A 24,639-nucleotide genomic window follows, 5' to 3' on the forward strand; every position below is an offset into this window, starting at 1 on the left:
CGTTTAGAGCGGTGCTATTGACAATAGTCAAATTATGGAAAGAGCCCAAATGTCCATCAACTGGCAAATGGATACAGATGTGAGATACATACACACACACACACACACACACACACACACACACACACACACACAATGGAATACTACTCAGCCATCAAATGAAATCTTGCCATTTACAACAACGTGGAAGGAACTAGAGTGTATTATGCTAAATGAAATAAGTCAGAGAAAGACAATTAGACAATATCAGATGATTTCACTAATATGTGGAATTTAAGAGACAAAACAGATGAACATAGGGGAAAACAAAGCAAAAATAAGATAAAAACAGAGAGGGAGACAAACCTAAGAGACTCTTTTCTTTTTTAATATGAAATTTATTGTCAAATTGGTTTCCATACAACACCCAGTGCTCATCCCAACAAGTGCCCTTCTCAATACCCATCACCCACCCACCCCTCCTTCCCACCCCCCATAAACCCTCAGATTGTTCTCAGTTTTTAGGAGTCCCTAAGAGACTCTTAAATACAGAGAACAAACTCAGGGTTGCCAGAGGGGTGGTGGGAAGGGGGATGGGCATTAAGGAAGACACTTGTTGGGATGAGCACTGGGTGTTCTATGTAAGTGATGAATCACTAAGTCTACTCCTGAAATCATTATTACACTAACATATAGCTAATCTGGATTTAAATTCAAAAAATAAATGAATATAATTAATTTTTAAAATAAATAAAAATAAGAAATAAAAAAAAGGAGAGTCACATGCCCAAGTTGCTCCAAACACTCTTAAAAGTTTTCCAATAGCTGAACCGAATATCTTTTCAAATTGAAATTAATTAAAATTAAACTCAGCTCCTGGCAGGGGGTGGGGGGGGCGCCGGGGGGGGGGGGGGGAGGGGGCTGGGGGGGGAGAGGCGGGGGAGGGTACCGGTCACATTTCACGTGCTCATGGACTACATGTGACTGGTGTAACCAAATGAGCAGAGCAGATACAGTGCCTCTCTGTTGTCACAGAAAGTTCTACTGCCCAGGGCCGCCCAGCATCCTGAGCTCCTTAACAGCAAGGTCTGTTTCCTATTTCCTTCATTGCCCTCCTTACCCAGCCTCCCAGCAAAGGCACTGAGAAGTCACTGTTTCCCACAAGTGACTCACCTAGGGCACCAGATAAAAAACACAGCTGCCAGACCCTGCCCAGGATCTACTGAATCTACTGGGGACACAGGGAGGCAGGTGGGCAATCACACCAGGGGACTTTTAAGCCTCAACCTAATGGCCAGAGTTTCCTTCCTTCCAAGTGTCCCTCATCCAGCCATCACCACTGTTGTAAGTTAGGAATTCACGGAGCCAGGGGGAGCAATCGCCTTGGAACTCAGCCAGGGCTGAGATCCCCCCTGTGCTGGGGGAGAGTGACGGGTCCCCTCTCTCCTTCAGTGTTCAATCAGTAACAAGAGACCAGCCCACCTGCATTCAGCATTCTTATCACCACCCAGGGACACCCCAGAAACACCAGCTGCCTCCTCCCACTCACTGCTGTGGTCCCCTGGTCACACTGAACAGCAGCCGTGAGGAAAGGAAGAGTCCCTTGCTTCCCTTGAACATGGAGCCGAAAGGTTCGGCTGGTCAAGCTGCACAAAAGAAGGGCTTGCACAGAACCAGTTGGTTCTGGGACTGCACTGATTTGCAAATAAAACCTTCCCAGACTGGGGCACCTGGGCCGCCCAGTCGGTTGAGCGTCCGACTTCGGCTCGGGTCACGATCTCGCGGTCTGTGAGTTCGAGCCCCGTGTCGCGCTCTGTGCGGACGGCTCGGAGCCTGGAGCCTGCTTCGGATTCTGTGTCTCCTTCTCTCTCTGCCCCTCCCCCGCTTGCACTCTGTCTCTCTCTGTCTCTCAAAAATAAATAAATAAATGTAAAAAAAATTAAAAAAAAAAAAACCCTTCCCAGATGAAGCCATGGAGTGGTGGCCACGCCCACTTGCACCTGGAGGAGAGAGGAATCCCAGGCTTCACTTGAATGCAAGCCGACACCCAGAGGGTGACCACTACAATGCTGGATTCTGTGCTCTTCCCCGAGACCCACAAATCCCCACCCCCAAGTTCAGGTACAACGACAGTCTTCCAGTGACACCTGACTGCGAGATGCAAAACCCTAGTAGGGGCAGGAATGTCCTTCCGGGGCATCGTAGAGACCTTCTCTCTAATGGTTCCTGGTTCATCCATGCAACACAAACCCTCAGAAGGGCCAGAAGTTATCCCCCAGGGCTTTTCCATCTGGGGCAGGGGGCAAAGGGGGAGTCAGTCTCATGGTATGGTTTGTCCAGGCTCTTCCTTCGGGAAACTCCTCTTCTGCTGGTGGGAACTGTATCTGGTACAATTGTTTGGGAAACTGGCAGCATCTACAGGAGCCAAGCACACTCATTTCCAAAGACCAGCAGCTCGACTCCCAGGTACGTGCCCAACAGAACCGTGTCCAGAGGCTCATCAAAGATGCACTAGATGGAAAGCCATGAACCGGAAATTGTAGTGTCTGCCCACAGTCGACTGGGTAACTATAATTCAGCTGCGAAAGAGAACCGGCTACAGCTCTAAGCAACACCAGGGAAGAATCTCACAAAGTGTTGGACACAAGAAACCAAAAAGAAAGGGACCACGCTGCACGGCTCTGTTTATGTCATGTACACAGAGGGGGGAAACCAGCCAAGGCTGTGGAGGTCAGGAGGGGTTGACTAATGAGCGGAATGGAAACAAGGCGGGGGGTGGGGGGGGCGGTGCCTGGGTGGCTCAGTCGATTAAGCGTCCAACTTCAGCTCAGGTCATGATCTCAGGGTTCACGGGTTGGAGCCCCGCGTCGGGCTCTGTGCTGACAGCTCAGGGCCTGGAGCCTGCTTCGGGTTCTGTGTCTCGCTCTCTCTCTGCTCTTCCCCCACTTGCACTCCGCCTGTCTCTCTCTCTCTCAAAAATAAACATTAAAAAAAATTAGAAAAACAAAAAAAAGAGTGGAACCAGGGTTTCTGGGGTACTATTCCTACACTTGACCTAGGTGCTGGTTGCACAGGCGAGTTGTGTCTGCAACAGCTATATGCATACACAAGGTGCTCTCTCTCTAATGGATGTTATACTCCAAGAAAAAAAAAGTTCATACAAAAAGTTTGGAATGGGTGGTGCTAAGTTTCTGCCCCGTAAGGAATCAAGAGGGGAGCAGAGGGCCCGCAGGCACTCTGACACTGCGCGAACGCACCAGTACGGTCCAGCCCTCTTGCCTTGAAGGTGGATGTCCTCCCATCAGATGGGCATCCGTTTCCTTTCAGAGGCGCCAAACCAAAGCCTCCCCTGCTTGTGCATTTCAGAATGGTTAACAGAGCTCGTAACCACCGAGGGCTGATTTTATGACCCAGCTCGCAGTCCAGACGGCTAATGACCCCCAGTTGCCAGGCTTGATGGGTTTCCAGGGTCTAAACTGGCTCATCCAGGGTGAACATGGCCAGGAGGCTGCAAGCCCTGGGCCCTCCTCGGCCGCACTCAGGGCCTGCTCACCTGGGTGTCTGGGCCGGGCACCCTGGACAGGGGTGAGGTCCGAGGTGGGGGCTTTAAAGGGGCTGGCTCGCGTATTCTTTCAGTCTCTTTCCATCGAGGGTTTCTGGGGGCAGAGGCTGCACGATCAACGGCGGGGCCAAGCCTCCCTGCCACACCGCCAGGGAAGGGAACTCATCATTAGGTCCCTGATCTCTTACTGCGCCACCAAGGGGACCAGTACCCCAAGGGGGGGAAGACAGTGAGTCCCCACCTGTGGCCATAGAGACTTTCCTCTCTGCAAGTTGACTTCCAGACAACCCTTCTCAACTCTCCCAATGGAGGAAGAAAACAAATAGGCCCTCGGGAGCCCTCACCGTCTCCGAGGAAGCCCAGCTCCCCTCCAGGTGGAAGGCAGGAGGCGCTAGGGGGCATGTGCTCCCCCCCGGGGCCACAGGGGTGCCAAGCCGAGGGGATGGGGTGGCGGCGCGAACGGCGGCTGTCTCGGGAGCCCAGTCTCCAGGAACAAGGACTCCGCACACTGTGAACCTTTTAGAGAGAAGCACAGGCCACAGCACCTCACTGGGGTGCGTGTGCCCCCGCCCTCACGCTCACCGGGCGCGCCCTGTCGCTTCGACAGGTGCAGACTCTGCCCCTCGGAGGCCTTCCCTCCCTCCCCTCGGGGCCCACAGCTGCCTTGTGCCCAGTCTCCTCCAGCTTCGTCCATCGTGATCTGGAAGTCTCCAACACCACCCCGCACCCTGGGCCCGACGGCTGGATGCACCAAGCGTGCTCACACACTACTCCCCTGTGACACACTCATCACAACTGAAATTGAGTGACCATGTGACAAAGCGTTTGTGTCTAGTCTGCCCACTAGACTCTAAGCTCTGAGTCTGCAGGGCCCGGACACGTCTCAGCCACCACTCACTCGCCAGCAGCCAGCGTTTACTCCGTCATCTGTGTCCTTCTGCGAGCTAGGGCTCGCACGGTGAGAACACCAGGGCGCCCCAAACGGCTGACTGTCCACAAATGTTCTTTCTCTCCCCCCCTGACATCTCCCATGGCACAGCCGGCGGGGGGGTGGGGGCAAGTCCTGGAACCAAAATCTCAGCCCAGCCACTGCCAGCGGGGTGACCCAGGAACCTCTCTGAGCTGGATCTGTCCCTCTGTGAGACAAGTTGTCATGTCACCTACCTCTCCGGGCCAAAGAGAAGAGGAAGTGAGTTATGTCAAGGACTGACCACAATGTCTCCAACAGGACAGTCGGATTTTCTGCTAGCTTTGTAGTTTCTTTCCATTCGAGGCCCCCATCCAAGAACGCTGGCCCACAGACCCAAGAGCAGCCTGGTGCATTCAGCCACTAAGATGCCACTATGCGTGGCTGTGCCAAGTGTGGCGTGGGGCACAGGGGGCGGGCCAGACGGACAAGGCCCCGGCCCTTTGCAGGTGCGGTGGTTTGCAGAGGGGAAGGACTGCTCTGGCACATTCACGCTCCCATGCATCTCTCCCTCTCACTTTTCGTGCGCGCGTCAAGATTTTCCCCCAACAGCTTGAAAGCAGAAGTATTATTTAAGTCATCTCAGACTTCCACACCAGGTAATAAAAATATCGTGGGCTTTTCTCCTACTCTTTTTCTTTTCAAAATAAAAACAATGGTTGTGGAGGTCTGAACAGGGGAGAGCAATAAAACCAGCTTTTGCTCTGCACAGGAAGGTGCTATGCTATTCTCGTTAATCACTAAAGCAGTGACGCACGGGGCCGAGCGCTCCCTGGAAGGCAGGGAGGAGTTCATTCCAGGCCACCAGGTGCGACTCGGGGTCTCGGGCTCAACAGGGGCAGCTGTGGCTTCCAGAAGGGATTCCTGCCCTGCCAGCTCTTCCCCAGCCAGGAGGCAGAAAGGATGAGTCTCTCTTTCCTGGAGCTCACAGCCCCGTTCAGACCCGTCACCTTGCAACAACGAAGGACAGCACAGCCCCGGCTGCTTTGAGCTCATGTCTCCAGTGACCTCTGTACAAACCAAGGACAAAGAAGGGAAACCCAGCACGTGGTAACTCCCCCGGGGCCGAAGCTCCGAAGAGCCGACCTGGGCAGCCGTCCATCCATCCCTATTCTGAGCCGAGCACCGACCCCCGCGCTCCCTCCCAGTGGAAAATAACTTGAATCCTCATCCGAGAGCCGCAGTTCCAGTTTAAAACCTGAAAAGGCCAGGTTCTCGTTTGCTGGAGCCTCCCCCCTCCTTGGCAGCCAGCCCCTGATGGATGCTACTCCCCGCTTCTCTGGCTGGCTTCGAAGAGAGAAAGGTACCCACTGAGCGCGCAAGTCCTGGCCCGCTGTGCTGGGAGAGAACAAAGACTTTGCACAAAGAAGAGAGTTAGTGCTTCTAAGCCCTGTGGCCACTCGCTCTGGGGGGGGGGGGGGGGGGGGGGGGGGGGGGGGGGGGGGGCTCCAGGCGCCAGAGTCTCCTGGAGAGGCGCACAGTGCCAAACCCCCTCCTCTGCACACTGGGAAATGACCAGAGTGACCCACACTGGCCCTGAAATCCTGGACTCTCTCCAGGGGCCTTCCGCTCAGCGGTGGGGGGGGAGGGGGGGGGGGAAGAGCCCAAGCAGTGGATTCCAGAGAAGAAAAGCTGCCCCTCTAGGGACTGAGACACAGGGCCACAGACAAATACACGTTATCCATTAAGGGGCGCCGGATAATCACCGTTTGTCAGCCTTTTATATTGTGCAGTGAAAAATTACCAGGATTTTAGCTTTAGACACACACACACACACACACACACACACACACACACACACAATCTAGAAGGGTTTTACATTCAGGTTTTCTCTTCTCTAAGCTGAGCTGTCTGACAGGGAGCTTCCTTAGAGGATTTTGATGCTTGTGCCTGTCCATTCTGAAGAGCACGGTGGTGGATTTTTCCAGATCCCTGACACCTGGAACCCGAGAAAGCCACAGGAAATCCCACCAGCAGGCCAGGACGATCGCTCCGTGAGCCAACTCAGCTCAGCAAGTCTCCCCTGAGCGTGCACAGAACCCACCGAGGCGTTACAGCTGCAGCCCTGCCCTCTGGCCACTTACACTCGACTGTTCACGCCGGTTGCTCTAAGTCAACTCGGTCTAGGATGAGCAGCACAGAAGATACTCAGGGCCGGCTCCACAGACTGCGACCCAGGCGGGCACCCGGGCCCCCCGCTGGGAAGGGCCCTGCACTTGGTTCAATGCTCTTGCTGCCCCGACTTGAAAGCCTCAGCAATCTTTCAGGAAGGGGCTCGCCGTTCATGTTGCGCTGGGCCCTCTAAATAAATCCTACGGCCGGTTGTGGAGGTACCTTACGAGTTACGTGATCGGGATTGAAAGGAATGAGAGATCACGCCCGAAGCGCTTCTCTTATTCCTGGGATCTGGGGCCGCTAAGGAGCAAATACCCAGAAATGGCATCACGCCTCGGGTCTGAGCTTATCGTGGGCTTGCGCAGGGACCTTTCCGAGAGCGTTTTGGAATCAGAACGTTGCATTCTGTACCGACGGTGACGTTAACACGAGCAGCTTCCGTGGGCTTCCGTGGGCCTGTTGATCCTAACTCTGATCTCCAGCAGCATCTCCTCCGATGCAGCTTTGCCTGACGATTTAAACAACATGGGCCCTTCACTTACCACGCGAATGCGATTACACACTCTTCCCAGAGTCCAGCCACCGCGCCCTCAAGTGGAGGCCCCTTCTGTGAAATTTACGGCTGAAGCTTACACCCTTCTGGCCCCTTTAAGTGGGAAAATCTTTCCCTTAGTTGAGCGATGGGCTCCTTCCACAACCTGCAAAGAAGATGAGGCCCTTGGACGAGGGCCCTGCTCTGTTAGTTTTTACAGCCGTCTCCAGGACCGTGAGGCTTAAACACCATTTACAAACAAGCTTAATTTTAACCTTCCTTTGTGGAGAATGCAAAATCAATTAAGTATCTGCTGATAATGCCCTCGTATCTCGTTTTGGTGGCATCTCACAATTAATGCTGCCCGTGAGGCCGACACACCGAGCAGCCTCACACACACCTTCTGGTTATTACGAGCGTCACTCTGACCCACAGCTGAGCGCAGGGGGCTCAGACACAGCCTGCTGCGTGGGGATTTTGAATTTTTAAGAAATCGGTTTGTAGATGGCTTAATTAAAATACACCAGAGCATAATTCAGTGGGAATCGAAGCTCCCATCAAACTAAAACAGGCAGCAGATATCTTCCCGACCCGCAAAGCACCTCCTGGTCTTTCACCAGGAAAACCAACCGCGCTCACAAACGGACGGGACACGGCGGCAGATCTTCTCAGCCAACCGCCTCACGTTGCAGTTGAGGAAAGAGGTTCGGAGAGGTCAAGGAAGCAGCCCCAACACACAGAGCAGTCAGGGAGAGCTGGGAGCCCAAGGGTCAAGACCTGAACCAAGGAAGGCAGCCCTACGAGGTAAGGGCGCGCAACCTCTGAAGTAACACTGCCTGGGTTCAAATCCCACTCTGTCACTCACCAACTGCCAGAACGGGGGCAGGATGAACCTCTCGGGCCTCAGTTTTCACATCCGTTGAGTGGGAGTGTCAAGCGTGTCTATATCAAAGGTTGCTGAGAGTAAACAGAGTGCAGATAAAGGTTAGCACGAGCGCCCAAAGGTTGGCTACCATTATCAGAACCCAAGCTTCCCGATTCCCTGTCCTGGGCGCCAATGCACTGCACTGTTCTTTACGGTTCCTTAGATCCGAGCATCTCTCAGATCTGGGAAAGAAAGTTGTCCATGTTCATGCACCAAGGCTGCGGGCCCACCGAGCACCACGTGGGTGCCTGGAGGATGTGAAATGCACGTATCGCGGGTCTTCCAGGATTGGTTGACCAGCGGAAATGAATTTTAATTGATGACCAATTGGAGGAGATCCAAAGACAATCTAAAACATAAACGACAGCACTGAAGTCTATGAACTTCTAAAGTGCTGTGGATCCCTCCGTGTAACAAAATTAAGCGGCAACAGAATAGCATCTGTAGTTTAGTAACAGTATTTTACAAACGTCAGGCTCCTGACTGTGATAACGTCCTACGGTTACGTAGGACGTTATCGCCTACGGTTACGTAGGACGTTATCGCTACGGGAAGCTGGTTGAGGAGCACACGGGAACTTAGTACTATTTCTGCAACTTCTTGGGGGTCTCAAATTATTTCACTGTTTTTCTTTTTAATTAATTTATTTGTGAGAGAGAGAGCACGGAAGGAGCAGACAGAATCTCAAGCAGGTTCCACACTGTCAGTGTGGAGCCCGACATGGGGCTCGAACTCATGAACCCCGAGATCATGACCTGAGCCGAAGTCAGACGCTTAACTGACCCAGTCACCCAGGCGCCCCGGTCTCAAATTATTTCAAAATCAAAAGCTACAATGAAATCACAAGGCAACATCTAGGAATGCCAAAAGACTAAGGGGATTCGTGGCAAGTTTTCAACAGGTCAACACAGGCACAGTTTCCAGGCGGGACAGCCCCACGCAAACTTGGGAGGAGATGCCGAGCGAACATCTGGAATGATTCTAAATCGAGCTCTACAGGGAAAAAAAAAAAAAAAAATTGTTTCTCTTTTGTTTTTCCATTTACTTAAACTCAGAGAAATCCATGTTCTGTCCATAGTTTAAAAACTAATCATAAACAATATAAAATGGGGCTGTACGTCACCATCGCTAACTGTAAACATTTCTAGGGAAGCTTTGCAACATTATACCCTTAAGGATGTCCAGGGAGGGATGAGAGAGATTTGAAGCCTATGAAAATAAGTGATAGAAATAATCTGCGGAGGGAGCCGGAACACCAAATAGGGCGTTCCCATTTGGGAACATGGGTTCCTACGGGATCTGGGGTGGGAAGGGAGAGGATTTCGAGAAAGAGACATGAATGGCAGGTCCCTCAAGGAGCAAGGTTATAACAGATGATGGGAAGGAAGCTCTGGGAGTAGCACAGGGAGGGGGGGCAGAGCCTCCATCTGAGAGAGTTAAGAGGAAGCCGAGTCGTGAGGGACTTGGTCAAGGCCAGGCAGGAAAGCAACACTCTAGGAAGAGGCCATGCCCGCGCAGGAATCTGCTTTGCCCCACTTCCCCGCCAAAGGGTCCCCTCTCCCAGAAGCGGGCCGCTTGGAGCCGTCACAAATTCAAATCATCAGCCACACGCTCACCTTTGGGAACTCACGGCACTATTTCAGTCTTGTGTCGATGAGTGTGGGTTCAGCTGTCCACCCTGAGACTTTGCCCTCAAGCGTGTGTTTGCATAAAAATAACTTCTGCTCACAAGCCAAACGCTCAGGGAGAGGACAAGGAGGATGGGGGTTTCTTCTGGTTCCCCCCCCCCCCCACTAGCCATTTGGACAAGTGTTGTGCGGCGAGCTGTAAATGGTAATTTGGAGGAAGACAGAAGCATGGACGTCAACCCAAGTGTGGTAGAAACCAGGTCCTCTGACCAGCTCTCCCATCCCATCAACTGGTCCCCTGTTGGGGTCTTGTGACTTGCTGTTCCCTCTGCCTGGGACACTCTTCCAGAGCTTCAGGTGGTAGTGCCTTCTCATTCAAGGATCAGCCTACTTGTCACCTTCTCGGAAAATCCTTCCCCGATCACCCAGTCAGCCACTGCCCATCGCAGACACTCCTTACTATCTGTTCTGATACTTGGGAAACTGTCTACTCTCCATCTCTCCCCATGAGAGTTCCAGCACAGTGGCAGGCACAAAGTATTTCCTCCATCAGGAAAATGACCTTTAAGGGGAGGTACAGAGCCTGCGTCAGAAGGGCTGGAGAAGCAGAAGGGTCAGGCTCCCAAATACTCTTCACCGATGGCGCTGAAGGATCGGGGGCAAATCATTTCACCCCCACGGGTCTCAGCCTCCCCGGCTACAAAAGGGCTGTGAGTAGGCTAGGAAAATGAACCAGCTGACCTGTAAGACCTTTGCTTTCCCACACGCTGGGTCAAGGTTTTCAATTATCCAATGTACTCTTGCCTTTCTTCCCTTCATCCATGTGTCCGTCCATCCATCCATCCATCCATCCATCCATCCATCCAATCATTCTTTGCCATGGGCTAGACCCTGGGAATATAACCTTGAGTAAGACACAATTCTGGTCTTAGCAGAATAAATAACCTCTACCAGCAGATGGAAAGGAAGTAATTCCTGCACAACCAGCTAAGTGCCAAAGGAGATTCTCACATCTCTGGCTGGGCCGCCGTGGAGATGGTGCCGGGGCAGTTCCCAGAGAAGGAAAACAGACCCACGATCCCACAGATGCAGCAGAGTGATGGAAAATGTACAGTAATCACATCCAAGGAATCCGGTCCAGAAACACAAAGAGAGTCACAGTCCAGGTCCCAACACAGACTGGGGACAAAAAAGGCTCATTCCTGAGGATCGCTGTCCCCCTCTTGGCCATGGAAGGATTGTAATTCTCCCTAGAAGAATGATTATAATCACTGCCGATTCCATCAAGGGTTCTCAGCTAAAGAGCTTAACATGTGCCTACACACGCAGGTGCACGGGCACACACACAGCTGTCCAGAGCCCCCCGCCCCCCGCCGAAGACATGACGAAGGACTGGAGAAGACATGACGAAGGACTGGAGTAGGTGTATTTCTTTCGAAAAGCTCCATGGGAGTTCCGATGCAGCACCCTGATTTACAGCCAGAGAGCTTCCTGCAAAGTTTACTTCTCACTACAATTGTAGAAGCGCATTACAACATCAATGACAACGAGGTGTATCCGTGGGGATCTTGACAGATGGACTTTCTGAAGCATCCAGAACATCCCAGCCATAAAACACTTCTATCTACTGCATCAGAATTTAAATGGCACCTGAAAACAAGTGCATGAGAAGCTAGAATGCGGACACGGCTCAACACTTCAGGATGAACCCCCAGCCACGCAAGCCGCCCACCCCAGGAGGTACCCCCGCCGGGCCCGCGCGGGTCCGCCAATGCTCTGGCCCAACATAATGCTTCAAAAACAACTTCATAATGTACCCTGAAGTCACAGCCACAGCCCCTTGTTTTTGGGCTCAGCCAGATCAGATAAAATTTCATTCTCTGAATTGGTTCCTAATTTAATTATTCCCCGGATAAGCGTTGGCCTCCTGTTGCCGCAGGGAGAAAGAACGAGAAGGCACTGGCGCCACAAGCCGTAGCTCGTTTGGCAGCTGGTGGCGGACCAGCCACCCTCCGGCCTCCATCAGGTCAGAGGGGGTTACAACAGCGGGCTCGGGCAAGGTAGTCACCAACCGTCCACCCCAAGCCGGTCAAGAGGGTGACTGGGTTTTACGAAGAGCTTAGGAAGAGCATTCAGGACAAGTGAAACCAGGGCTGAGTCCTGGCTCCGTGTGACCTCTTGGGGCCTCAGTTTCCCCATCTACAAAATGGGCCCAGACTATGATCCCCTGAAGGCCTTTCCTAGCTCTAATAAATTCAGACAATTCAGATGGGAAACAGAAACCCATCTGAGAATTAAGCCTTCCCTAGGGCCAGGAAAAGAGCATGTAAAAAAATAAATGAATCTTATTATTAAGAGCAAATAAAAATATCTCATAAACCATAACCCTAGAAATGGAAACATGTGTCCACACAAAAACTTGTACATGAATGTTTATAGCAGATTACCAAGACTCCAAAGTCGGAGACAACCCAACCGTCTATAAAATGTGATCCATCCATCCAATGGAATACGATTTGGCCATCAAAAGGAATGCCAAACTGGTCCATTCTACAACATGGGTCAACTGTAAAACCATGATGCTGGGTGCAAGCCAGTTACAGAAAAACGCAAAAAGCAAAAACAAAACAAAACGCAAAAATGTGCGCGCGCGCACACACACACACACACACACACACACACACGTATTATTTATACGATTCCAGTCATACACAAGTCCAGAGCAGAAAAACTGATAGAGACAGACGATGCCTCACTGCTTAGGACTGGGGGATCGGGGGGCTGTCCATGAGGGAAGTGGGGGCTGACCACGAATGGGCAAAGGCTCTCTTTCTGAGATGATGGAATGTTCTCAAATTGAATGTGGTGCTGGCTGCACATATCTGTAAATACACTCAAAACTACTGAATCATATGCTTTAAATGGATGGATTTAATTTAAATGTGTGGTATGTGAGCGGACTGTATCTCAAGTAAGCTGTTTGAAAAGAGAAGAGGTTAGGAGCGCCTGGGTGGCTCAGTCGGTTGGGCGTCCGACTTCAGCTTGGGTCGCGATCTCGCGGTTTGTGAGTTTGAGCCCCGCGTCGGGCTCTGTGCAGACAGCTCGGAGCCCGGAGCCTGCTTCGGAGCCTGTGCCTCCCTCCCTCTCTGCCCCTCCCCCACTCACACTCTGACTCTCTCTCCTTCAAAAATAAACAAACATTAAAAAAATTTTTAAAACGAATAATAATAAAGGAATAGGTTGAATGGACCAAAAAAAAGCAGTCTGTTGCATAATTTTTTAAAATAAATTCGATGAGAACTTTGTAAGCTAAATATACCTACACACATATACATATACACACAACCACACGCGTGCACACACACCTCCCCAAACAGTTCTATAGCTTCAGGGCTGGTCCAAGAGGCACAAGGCTGATTTTCAGTGGGCAAATCTCCTTCTTCCACAATCCAAAAAAACCGCTGACTCAGACGTGGGCAGGCCTGCATTTTTCTACTGATTTGTTTCAGTTTTAACAGCCGAAAGCAAATTTCCTTTCTACCCCTAATGGCAACCGAGATTTCATCTAATTTTTGATACCTCATTTTACTACATCATTAATGCATCAATTACAATGTAAATTTTGTCCAAGGCAAAGGATCCCTGGATTTTGCAACAGTCGACCTGTGGGCGAATGATTTATTTTCTTTTCTTTTCTTTTCTTTTTGCCTGGAAGGTGCTTCTGACGAGGAGGTCTCATTTGCTAAGTGCCCATTGTCTTCTGCACACCTTTCCACATCTCATTTCTCACAGAGACTGCTACAGCGAGTACAAATAGCTTTTCAAAGTTAGGACGACACAAATGTCAGGCTGCTCCCACTCTCATTAATCAGAGCGTCCCTTCAGCCTCTTATTTATTCCGACTGATAACTTGCTTAGGCAAGTTCAGCATGTCCTAAAAGCAGCTATTTCCTCTGACTCTCAGGACAGTGCACTTGGGTCGCTGGCCCAATCCGGGGTCGCACAGGGCCCTTCTGGATCTGACAATCTTTTATTAAGAACTGTGACGGGGAACGAGGTGGGGTCGCATCACCGCGGGTTGGGCTGAAGATGACCACGGAAAAGGCAACCGTGAGTTTCTCGCACTTCAAGAACACCCAGACGCCCAGGAAGTGGTCCTTCCTAAACGCTCACCATCTCTGAGGCAGGACAATGTTTCTTTCAGATAAGGAATGTTCACTGATGGGTCAAAGTAAGAACCAAACATGGAAAGTTCCACGCTTAACACTGGATGGCCCATCAGGGCAGTGCTGGAGCTAGCATCCCAGCTCTCCATACCTCTCTCCTCAGACCGTCTCCCTGCCTCGCTTCCTCTCCCACGTGCGGCTCAGCATCCCTGGAGCCCAAGGAAGGAAAAGTTCCCAAGCAGAGGGAGGCCTGACACTCCTTCGGTCAAGATGCTCTTTTCAAGATGGCGATGGGGAGGGCCAGAGGGTTCCTGCTGCCTCAACCGAGTCCGGAACTAAAGTAACAGCGCTCAGCGTCCGAGGAGGAGCTGGTCCCAACCAAGGGGAGGATCCTGGGTAGCTGGGAAGCAGGGACAAGTGGGCCCTGGTACCAGAGAACCAGGGGCCAGACGTGGGGTCCCCCAGGCCCCGCCAGGAGCCCCCGTGTCCCCTTCTCCTCTGCCCTCCACCCTGTGATGATGGAGAGTTTGCCGGGGGGTTGGGGACGAGCCTAGATTTGGGGCTGGCCGACATATCACCCACGTTGGCTGTCCCCAACAGGCCGGCTGACTTCCACTTCTCCATTTGTTGAGTCACTTGGAGACAGGGTTTCCATCTGGGGCTGCCACCCTCCAACACACACACACACACACACACACACACACACACACCACTGGAAGCAGAGGTCCTAGCCCAGCACAACTGCAGCCCCCCACCTCTCACTCTGGAGAAGAGGGCGGAGACCAGCTAAGCGGTAAAACTCCGTCTCCACCAAATGTCTGACAAAGCAGGGCTGTTCTCTGGAAAATGAAAAGGCTAACCCGTCCCCAAGAATCTCATGGAGGATGACATCCCACAGAGGCCTTCGGAGTTCGACCATGAACCGGAAATGAGAACGTCCTGCCCCCCCCCCCCCGCCTCCTCCAGACCACAGAACGGACCCCAAACGCCCATTCTTCTCCACATCTTCCTGGAGCGACAATAATTCTGAAATCAATGTCTGGTTACGTGGCCCAGAGATGAGCCAGCTGTGGTCCATCCCCTACCTGGGATGTCCAGGGAACTGAGGTCACAGGAGCCACACAATCCCACGGGACCGGGGCCCAAATCGGGCCATCCTCCGAGTGGCTGCTGCTTACCAGAACATGACCCGGAATGCACACTGGGAGGCACAAGTGCTCAGCCCAGACTCCCCGAGGCAACCCCGCTCTTTGGTAATCCTGGAGATCCCTTACGTGCACAAGCAAATATGGTTGTGTGTGTGTGTACATTTGGAAGACTCTTTATATAAACAGGTTCACAAATCAGAGGAAATAATCCTCTGTAGACCAATAGTCTGATTTGGGGTTTGGAAATTATGGCCGCAATAAATACACGCCAGGATATACTTTATATTTTTAATGCAAATATTTACATTCCAAACAAAGGCGCCTGGAATTTAAAGACAAGCCATTATGCCAGCTATAAGAAACACTAACAGCCCCCACACTTCTTCCCTGAGTAGATGGCTCCTGTTTATATTTCTGAAACACCAACCAAATTTCCATAACATTTCCCCCCAAGGCTCTCAAGACACATACACACACACGAAGCTGTTTAGTGGCCCAAAACCCTAATGCCAGGAAATCCAAGGTTATTGCATGAGGCTCTTGACTCCTTCAAAAATTTAGTGGCAAGCGTTAACTCCTGTACCGGGGCACCAAATCGGGGACTCTTTTCTACCTTCTGGGTGCACACCCAGAGGCCCGCGTAAGATCCGTAACGGTCCGGGAGAAATGGGTTTTTCGAAGAATCATTTTCATTAGTTCAATAAACGGCAAGCCTCCCCCGACTCTTTGCGGGCCTAGCTGTAAGCGGGTCCCCTAGAAACCTTCCTCAACCTTGAGAGGCTCCCCGGGCTAGGGAAAGCAGACGGCACTCAGGAAACTGGAAGATGATGCAAGGTGAGATAGGTTCAAGGTGGAGTTCGAAGCAGAACACGGAAGGTCAGAAGAGTAAAGGAACACTTGGACGGGGGACAAAGGGGCTCAGGGGGGATGTGGCAGAGATGGTACGAGTTACCGGCAGAGGTTTCCTGAAGGTGGCGATGGGGCCCCACGGGAGTGGGGGGGGGGGGGGGGGGGGCCAAGGGGAGGCAGACGTGGTTCTCCCGGCCAGGCTCGTGGTCAGCACATACCTCCACTCCTTGTGAACTGCCTCACGGTTTAGAACGCAGCCTCGGGGTCCACGGCTAATCATTTACTCACTGTGGCGACCACTCCCACGCTCTGCAGATACAAGTTGCCGACAAGGCCTTGCTGCCTAACTTCAATGCCCCCCTGCCCTAATGGACACCATCTGTCACCCCCACCAAGGGCCAGGCCCCAGGCTCCACACTTACTACTGGATGTCAGCAAGGGACTCGTCTTGCTCGCTCCTGACGTCTCCTCCCACATGCACAGCACTCCGCCTGTGTGTCTACACCCGGTGGTATCTACACTATCCCAGGAGCGTGGAACAAGGATCTGGATGTGAGTGAGTGACCCAGTCCTGCCTTTTCTCACCCAGAGCAGGCCTGCCACCCCACCAGCTGCCCGGGGAGGTGGGGGCTGCCCCCGGGGCGGCTGCAACTTCCCCATTCTGCCTGTGACTGGGGGGGTGGGGGGGACAGGGGGCGCCCTCAGTTCGGGACTACGATGCCCCCATGCCCACCAGCTACATTCTCCAACGTAGGCTTCAGTCGAGGACAGATGCCACATTTTTATCTCCACTCATCTCTCTCTCTCTCTCTCTCTCTCTCTCTCTCTCTCTCTCTCTCGGTTCAGAAGCTGTCCAGGAAGAGGGGCTCAATTTGGGGAGCCCCCTGGAGCCCTAAATTGTGCTACTTCTAATACTCAAAACACAATACAAAGTAGAAATCATTAACCCCCTTTACCAATGACAAAACTGAGGCACAAGAAGGTGAGGCCAGTCGCTCAGGGTTACGGTAAAGGAGCAAAGAAACAAAGGATGGGGCGCCTGGGTGGCTCATTCAGCTGAGCCACTGACTTCAGCTCAGGTCACGATCTCATGGTTCCTGACTTCTAGCCCCGTATGGGGCTTGCTATTGACAGCATAGAGCCTGCTTCGGATCCTCTGTCCCTGCTCCCCTCTCCGAAATAAACAAACATTAGAAAGAAAAAAAAAGAAAAGAAAGAAACACAGGAGGGACTCCCTCCCTGGTCAGCATGGTGCCAGGCTCACCCACCCCCTGAGCTGCCCCGCCAAGGGTCTCTAAGGGACTGAACACCCAGGCTAAAAGAACGTCTGCATGGAGGCACCAAACCTCTGATTCGCTGCAAATGTGAAGGGGCTGAAGTTCACTTCCATCAGCGTGTGTGAGTAAACAGGTGTCACGAGGGGCAGACAGAGCTCCCCGGCCCCTTCCATTGAGGGCATGAGACAGGAATGCACTTCTGCAGACCTCTCAGACTCTGGGATGCAGGTTCCAACCTGAGAGCAAAGATGCCCCAGGGCCCTCGGGGCGGGTCCCCACAAGGGCACAGCAGAGCAGGACAGAAGTTCCCCCGTGACCCGGGGCTGCCCTGGCAGGGACAGAATCACCACCCCTCACGGTCTTCCCCTCCTGCTCCAGACCACCACTGTCTTTTCCACCCCAGGGAGCAGAGGAATCAAAAGGAGGGTATCCCATTTCAAGAGAAAATGTAAAAAAGACCAGGTTCCAGCACAATGTAGGAAAAAATAATTATGCCTGGTCTGCATCTAATTATTTGCCCATGTTGGGGTAGTTTCCAGGCACCTGGGTGACTAGGCTGCCTGCTTCAATATTTTCACCACAAACACAATTCTGGAAAGTGTCCAAGTTTCCATTATAATGACACCCTCTACTCCTGATGATCTGCCAACCTCACTTTCTTCCGAGAGCCGAAAGGCCGGGGCCAGGACGAGTTCGAGAAACGTGAAATAGGTGTCAGGGGGAGCCCTGGGCCAGCAATGAGGCCCCTGCAAGCCTGCTCAGGACTCTTGGAAGCTTACGGCGGGGCTCAAGATGTAACATCCGAACGCAAGCTGTCCCCGCACGTCTCCGGCGAGAGCTGCCTGATCTGCCCTCTGCTTCACTGTGACAAGTGGGGAACACAGCCGAACGGACCCACGGCCTGCCCACGGTGTCCGCTGAAAGGGTCACAAAGTGGCCGTTTACCCGGCCCCTGCTCACTCACACACACACACACACACACACACACACACACACACACACACGAAGAAACAGGCCCGAGAGGTAAAGCAGCCAGCCAAAGAAAACCGGAACAGGATTTACAGGATCCAAGGTGTCCTGGGGCTCCTGGCCTTATGAGGTCCCGAAGGCAGAATCTGTTGAAATCGTGCGCCCCCTTCTGAAATCCACCCACCTACCATCTTCATGAAAAGTTGTCCCCGCAATTTCCAGGCGTTCAGAGACGTCCTCTGTCCTTGGTTATGAGCTCCAGCACTCAAGAGTACAAGAGTGCTTCCTGTGCGCCAGGCCCTGCTCCGAGCACCTGGCGGGTGTCGACTCACGTATGAGACAGCGGCCCGTCAGGCCGGGGGACGAAGTCACTCCAGACCACTGCGACCTCAGAGCCGCTAACCATGTCCTTCCTGCCAGCGGTGTTACATAACCAACTTGTGCAAGCTTTGCCTTGCCCACTAATTGGGTGCTGCCCTGGCTGTGTGCTTCCTCTGCCTCCCCCCCCCCCCCAACCCAGCGCACTTGGCCCTGGGCCCACACCTGGGGCGATGCATCAATGCCTCCCATCATCACCTCCGCCGAAACGCCTGAGGTTCCTCACACCCCTTTTGAAACCAGCAGGGACTGAAAACCTGCTTTCCAGGGCCACCTCCCCCTAACGTAGCATTTGCTGATTCACACCCACCTTCCCCTTCTGGGGAAGCTACAGTTTTTACCCTGTACCCTGTCTTCTTTCCCTTCAGACCCCGCTGTCGTTCCCTCATCCTTCCTCCTGGACACCTGGGTGGCTGAAAGCTCGGTCTGTGTGATCTCAAGCAGCCTCCCCGCCCTCTAACAGAGACAAAGGGGGACACCTGTCCGACCTGCCTGGCACAGGGCCAGCTGGGAACCAGTGGGGACCCAGCCAGTGACAGCTGTTGTGACCAAATGTCCGCCTCCCCAGCCCCCATATGTTAAAAAAAAAAAAAACCAAGGGGTGCCTGGGTGGCTCAGTCGGTGAAGCGTCCGACTTCGGCTCAGGTCACGATCTCACGGTCCGTGAGTTCGAGCCCCGCGTCGGGCTCTGGGCTGATGGCTCAGAGCCTGGAGCCTGCTTCCGATTCTGTGTCTCCCTCTCTCTCTGCCCCTCCCCCATTCATGCTCTGTCTCTCTGTCTGAAAAATAAATAAATGTTAAAAAAAAAAATTAAAAACAAAAAAAAAACCGTATTGGCCCAAATCAACACAAAGCCTTTACTTTTCTTCCTGGCTACCTAAACGGGATAGACTAACTAGATAACTGCCACCTTTAAGCTTGCTTCATGCTGCGAAAACATGGGTCATCTTCTCCGGCTTTATTGTAAAGGACGAGCATCTCGGGAAGGAAATCAGACCTCCGCACTGGAGAACAATAAAGAAATACATTGTGCACGTCAAAACACTCGGTCTCCCGACACCTGCTCGGCTAAGCGAGAACACAATCTCCTGGCTCACGTGACAGGCACAAAATCACCCACAGAAGTAACTGAATATACTCCCCGGCATCCCAACAGACAGACTGGAAGGGAAGACAGGCGGCATGATTCTGAACAATGACTGAAAACATCACTGCCAAACGACATACTGCTGGAGAGATGCCCGCCAGCTGACTGCTCACTTAAGTGACACTCCCATGCCAGCTACTACTGTTAAGTTTTATTTATTTATTTGTGAGAGACAGAGACGGCACGAGTCGGGGAGGGGCAGAGAGGGAGAGAGAGAATCCCAAGCAGGCTCCACGCTGCCAGCACAGAGCCCGGCGCGGGGCTCGCTCCATCCCACCAACTGCAAGATCATGACCCAAGCAGAAACCAGGAGTCCGAGGGGCACCTGGGGGGGGCTCAGCTGGTTAAGCGTCTGACTCCTGATTTCAGCTCAGGTTGCGATCTCACGGTTCGTGAGCGGGAGCCCTGCACGGGGGAGTAGTTTGACATCTGCACTAATGGGGTGGAGCCTGAGATACTCTCTCCCTCTCTCTCTGCCCCTCCCCTGCCCATGCTGGCTCTCTCTCTCTCTCTCTCTCTCTCAAAATAAATAAAACTTAAAAAAAAAATGAAAGGAAAAGAAAAGAAACCAGAAGTCAGACGCTTAACTGGCTGAGCCACCCAACTTTCCCCAGCTACTACTTTTAAAGGTAGTGTCTGCTTTTAGAATTTAAGAACATTCCCGTCTCTGACACATGGTTCCAAATTGTATCTTTGCAATCCTGGACCTAGAGGCACTAGGAAGGGGAAGGGGTCCAAACATACGGACAGGATCTGGGGGTTTCCAAGAGGCTCCAGCCCCGCGTGGTGGGATGTAAGGGCAGGCCCAGGAGCTACAGATCGGGGGCAGGGGCTGACTCCCCACTTTCAGGCTTTCAACTGCTGTGAGCCTCGGTTTCCACATCTGTCAAAGGAGACTCCTCCCCCAACAACCCACCCCTTCCAGCACTGTTCTTGCCCTACTGTCCTTCCCAGCTCGAGGTCTGTCCATCTGGTACAGGCATTTCTGTCTGCCCTCCCTTCTGTGAGGGCTGGGGCTGTGCCCGTCTTACCACCGTAGCACCCCCCAGATGCTCCACCCTGGGATCTATTTGGTAAATGAAATCATATAAAAAGTCTTAGTAGCGTCACTTCCCACGTGATGGGTCTCCATCAGGTAGCTACTGATTGAGTGTGTGACACACACGTGTGTGACAGAGCCTGGCACATGGCGCTTAGTCCCTGGGCCCTTGGGGAAGGGGGGGGGGGGGTGAGCCACAAGTCCTACCATGTATCACATCTCCCTGATGGTAGGACACCCCTCCCATTATACAGACACAGGGCCAGATGTCAAACTTCAGACCTCCTGGCAATACAACCACCCCAACCTTTTACTCCACTTCTAGAATGAGAACCCACACTTGAATGTCCACGCTTGAGAATTCTCCTGAAAACAAACAAGACCCGCCAAGTCTGTTTCTTTCCAACTGGCCGAGGCCGAGTGAAAGCTGCCCCCTATAGGTGGGGCATGGTTCACCCATTCAGGGCAGCCCCAGAATCCCCCTCCTCTCCTTCTCCCCCCTGCACTTGCAAGGGCGACTTCCAGCTGGGTCCTACATGGCCTTGGACAACCACAATCTAATCACAGCCCAGACTAATCTAAAGCTTCTGATAGTGCAGGTTCAAAGGGCCTGAGGTTCCTGTGGCCCAGCTGGTTAACCTGGAGTTTCTTTTACACTCTTCTCCAAACACCAAATAAACACAATCCACTTCCCAACCTCTCCCAACCTTTCCTGCAAACACTGCCTCTTCCAGACGCAGGGATTAATCTTCTCTCTTTCTGGCAGGTAGAAAACCAAATGCCTGGGCTCTCCTGGCCAGGGGCAGCAGCAACAGAGGAGAGAAAGGTACAGAAAGAGAAGCCTGCACAGAAGCCACAGCAACGGTGCCGGGATCCCTGGCCAAGACCGTGGTTCGGGCACCACAAGCTCTAGTCATCAAAGAAAAGCAAGGCATACCTGTACCCCACTGTGGGCAGACCTGCCCCCTCCCCCTGCCCTGGCCATCCTCCCCCCAACCCTGCTCCCCATACCTGGATGAATTCATGCTGCTTGCTTCACCCACAAGCCAGCTCACTGCAGTCATGCATTGATCAGAAAAGACAGACGCTGTTGAATTTCCTTCCCAGGAGCCTAGAGACGGTTCTCCTGGGGACCTTGAAGGGAAGCCCAGACCCGCAGCTCTACTTCTGGCTCAAACCCACGCTGAGAGGGAGACCATGGCAAGCAGCCCCACATTGCTGGCTCAGCCTCCTCGTCCAGGACGAGGCAAAAAGAACATTTTCCTGCCAATCTTCCAGGAGTATTGTAGAGAAAAACTTATTTGATAAAAACCACCTAATTAAAAGATATTTTTATGCACACGCTATTTTAAGCAAAAGCATGTATGACTCCAATGTGTTTAGGTAGCAATCAAAACATCCCGATTCAACATTCAGTTTGTAAAACCCCTAAGTGCCACGTTCTGTAAGGGAGGATTCCTGATTTTCCAAGGGATGGGGGGGCAGGAAGGCTGGGACGGAGAGCGGGGTGGGAAGGTCCTAGAGGAACTTCGGGCAAATCTCCAAACCTGGGTTTCCTCCGGGGCCCCGCAGGGCGTGCACATGCCCTCAAGGTGCCTTTCTGCTCGGCGGGCTGGCTGCCCTCATGGCAACTGCAGCTGATAAAGAGGGGCTGGGGGGCACTACGGAGGAGCCCAGAAGCGGAGCCCCCCCCACCCCCCCGCTCCGCTTCACTGAACGCCGCGCCAAATCCCTTCACGGGGCGTCCTGGGGCTTCCTGAGAGCACAACTTCATCCCCCAAACTCCGCGCCATCAACTCACCCGGTGTGAACACGCGGGGGACGGGGCACACGGGGGGCCCCCCCGGAGATCTAGCCTCAGCCCCAGCCTCGCCGCCTGCTTCTCGAGCCTCCCCACGCGAGGCGCAGACGTCCAGCCGCCAGCAGCCGGCAAGCGAGCCCCCGCCTCCTGTGTCTCCGCCGGCCTCTCCAGCCGCGAGGGCCACGCCAGGGCGCGGGGCGGGCGGGCAACGTGGGCACCAGGACCGCGACGGGGCGGCCAGGCAGCCGCGCCCAGGACCCAGGCGGCTCCGAATCCCAAACACACACGCACACACGCGCGCGCACGCCGGCCAATCCATTCGCCCGGAGGAGTCGGAAGGCGCTTTCCCAGCTCTTCATTCATTCCCCAAAGGCGAGGTTCCTTCCCCCGGCCGCCTCCATCCCGCCCTCCCAGGGGGCTCCGAGAGGGCCCACTGCGCCACGCGTCCTCTCCACCCGCACCCGCACCCGCAGCCCAACGCCCCGGCGCTCCCGCACGATCGCCGCCGCCTCCCCGGCTCCCCCACGGCTTCGGCGCCCCGCAGCCCCCGCTCCCCGCCGCCGCGCCGCTCAGACCTGCCGCGCTCGGCTCGCCGCGCCCAGCCGGCCGGGGCCGCCGCCGCCGAGAAGCGCCGGCAACTCCCGAGTCCCGCCGCCTCCCGAGCCACGGCCGGCAGCCGGGAGGGGGCAGGGGGCGGAGGGCCGAGAGGAAGGAGGAGGGGGCGGGGAGCAAAAGTTCAGGCCGCTCCGGGCCCGGCCGCGCCCCCGTCTCCTCCCACGCCCGCCCCCGCGGTGTCCCCGGCCGGACCGGGTCCCACACGCGTGGGTGCCTGGGGACCCCCCCTCCCCCGCCGCGTCCTCCCGCCTCCTCGGCCCAAAGCGCCCGTGGCACCGGAGCGGGAGGTCCGGGGGTGGCTGCCAGCCAGGGTCGGGGGGAGAGAGAGGCGGCTGCCCACTTACCTGCCCCGGGCTGCGCCTGGAAACTTCCCCGAAGTGCGCGGGGGAGCCGAGCATCTGGCTGGGGGAATTCCCGCCCCCCTCCCTCCGACCACCACCACCCACCCGGCGCGCGCTCACACGGTGAAAGCACCGGTCTGTCTGTCGGTCGGTCCGTCCTCCGCCTGCAGCTTCCAGAGCGGGGCGGCGCGGGGGCGCCCCGACTCCGACTCCCGGGGCCGTTCTTCTGGGCAGCCGGCCCGTGCGTGCCCCGCGGCGTGCGCCCCCCGCCGGCCTCCGGCCGTCCGCAGCGCCACCACCCCTTCGCCTCGTCCCCTGTCCCCGAGCTCCGGCTGCATTCTCTCGAGCCAAGGAGGGGGCACGCGAGTCCCGGCGCCGCCGCCGCCGCCGGGCAGCCCTTCCCGCGGGGTCGCCGGCGCGCGGGGTGCCCGGAGGCGGCCGGGACCGGCGGCGAGGGGACGCCCCCGCTGATGTCCGCAGGGGGGGGGCGCGGGGGGGGGCTTCGGGAGACTGGGCCGAGGGGCACGGGGCTCAAACCTGCCTCGGCTCGGCGCGCTCGCAAGTTCATTGTCTGCCTGGGCCGCCGCCGCCGCCGCCGCCGCCGCGCCGGGAGCGCCGCGGGGAGTGAGGCTGCGCGCAGCCTCCGCCGGCCCGGACTCCCTACGCCCAGCCCCGCCGCCGCCCGCGCCGCCCGGTCGGAACGCGGAGGGGCGCCGGAAGCCGGAGCTCCGAGCCAGACCTCCGTCCGCCGCTCCTCGCCGCCCCCACCCCCGCGCCTGGCACCCAACTTGTACCTGAGAAGCCGGAGTCCAGCCCCGGAGCCTCTGCGGCTCGGGCTCCGCGGGAGCGCGCCCAGCCCGGCGCCTCGAGCCCCGCATCCAGGGCGCGTCAACCTGACTCCCCGAGCGCAGGGAGGAAAAGTTTGGGAGTGACGTGCGGATGGCGAATGAAACCTCCGAAGAGAACCCTCCCCCCGCCCCATGTCGCGCTGACACAGCTCGAGTCTGGAATGTGAGATCAAGGCGTGTGCGCCGCGCGGTGGGTTTGGTCCCCGCCCCCTCCCCTTCCGAGTAAACACGGTTTGTGTGATGCGGTGATTCCAAATAGAAAGCAAACCGAAACCCCTGAAGTCTGCCCGCGACGCTCTGCCAGAGACATTTTTAACGAACTTGGCGGTCTGCAGCCAGCCCATACATTGATA

General features: G+C 54.7%; 1 protein-coding gene across 2 annotated transcripts in view; it reads right to left on the minus strand.

The window, feature by feature from the left end:
* Nucleotides 1-24,395, minus strand: part of CHST15 (carbohydrate sulfotransferase 15) — a 79,326-nt gene extending 54,931 nt beyond the window's left edge. Inside the window, exons 1-2 of one of the 2 annotated variants that reach the window (XM_042960169.1) lie at nt 24,233-24,395; nt 8,021-8,112 (exon numbers count right to left, since the gene is read on the minus strand). The gene's annotated coding sequence lies outside the window, so the exon portion shown is untranslated. The remainder of the gene's footprint in view (nt 1-8,020; nt 8,113-24,232) is intronic. The other variant, XM_042960170.1, reaches the window with a different exon arrangement.
* Nucleotides 24,396-24,639: the final 244 nt, after the last annotated feature.

Source organism: Panthera tigris, chromosome D2 (genome assembly GCF_018350195.1).
Source record: "Panthera tigris isolate Pti1 chromosome D2, P.tigris_Pti1_mat1.1, whole genome shotgun sequence".
Classification (NCBI taxonomy): Eukaryota; Metazoa; Chordata; class Mammalia; order Carnivora; family Felidae; genus Panthera; species Panthera tigris.